Source organism: Aphanomyces invadans (genome assembly GCF_000520115.1).
Source record: "Aphanomyces invadans strain NJM9701 unplaced genomic scaffold supercont1.13, whole genome shotgun sequence".
Lineage (NCBI taxonomy): Eukaryota > Oomycota > Saprolegniomycetes > Saprolegniales > Verrucalvaceae > Aphanomyces > Aphanomyces invadans.
This window is the reverse complement of record NW_008580158.1, coordinates 1,439,541-1,440,661: the sequence shown is the minus strand read 5'-3', so window position 1 is coordinate 1,440,661 and position 1,121 is coordinate 1,439,541.

The following is a 1,121-nucleotide window of genomic DNA, read 5'->3' as shown; positions in this document are numbered from 1 at the left end:
TGCGTGCTGTACGAAGGGTACATTGAAAACGTTCGTACGACACATCACAACCTGCCCCAAGAGGCGTATGTCTTTCCCTCGCTTGGCATCAACACTGGAAATATCCGACTTGATTGGTTCAAGCAACTTGACCAGAACTACATCCGTCGTCATCTTCAAGAAATGGTTCGATCTTCACCAAGCCTACCTATAGGCATATCACTTCACAGTATGCGACGTGGTGGATGTTTTTACCGGGTTTTCGAGTCCCAAGAGCGACGTTTTAATTTTCGCGAGCTCATGGCTTGGTGTCGATGGACTGATGCGAAGACCTGCTGTGAGTATTTGGTTACAAGAAGCATCAGCAACGAGATCGATCCACGGAACCTACTTCGTGCGTCGAGGGGCCAAGGGAATGGATTCGGTGTCTCTCATGGGTCCTCAGGTGGCTGGACGTTGGACTCCATCGTTGAGGCCGTGAAGAGAGGCTTCAGTGACATCCACGGTCCAATTGAGTCGCCAACTGCACCTGTACCTTCGACAATACGCCAGTTGAAAATGACCGAGTGTGTCAAGACCAGAAGCATTCCAACTGCTAAATCTGGCAAGGAAGCGTGGGACCAATGGTTTGCTCCATGCCCAAAGCAAGGTTTGTTTCGTGCTATCAAGGACTTTACTGCGGACATGGTTAAATGTGACAGGCGAAAATACTCAGAACGGCACACATTGGGCGTTGCCTTTTCACAGTACCAGTGCTTTGAGCAATTTGAAGTTGCGTATGCAGGTTACACTGACAGCTATACTGGCTTACTGAAGGAGGTTCGCAAGAGGAAGCGAGAAAAGAGGTTGTAATTATTCAATTGAAATCAAAATCAAATCAATTTTGGTTCTTGGAGGGGATTGAGCTCGGGACCAATTGCCATGACTGGTACCGTTGTTTTGCAAAATAATAGGGAAACCTGGCGGACCAAAAGAAAAGGGGGTATCCCCTCTACTTCTTGGATGACAGTAGAGGACAAGAATTCTTATTATTGGCCAATAAGAGGCATGATTATGAACCAATCACTGCGATGTCGGACTGAATTGTCGTAACTCCCATGATATCTACACATATTTGTGGTCCGAAATTGGTTGGTGTAAAT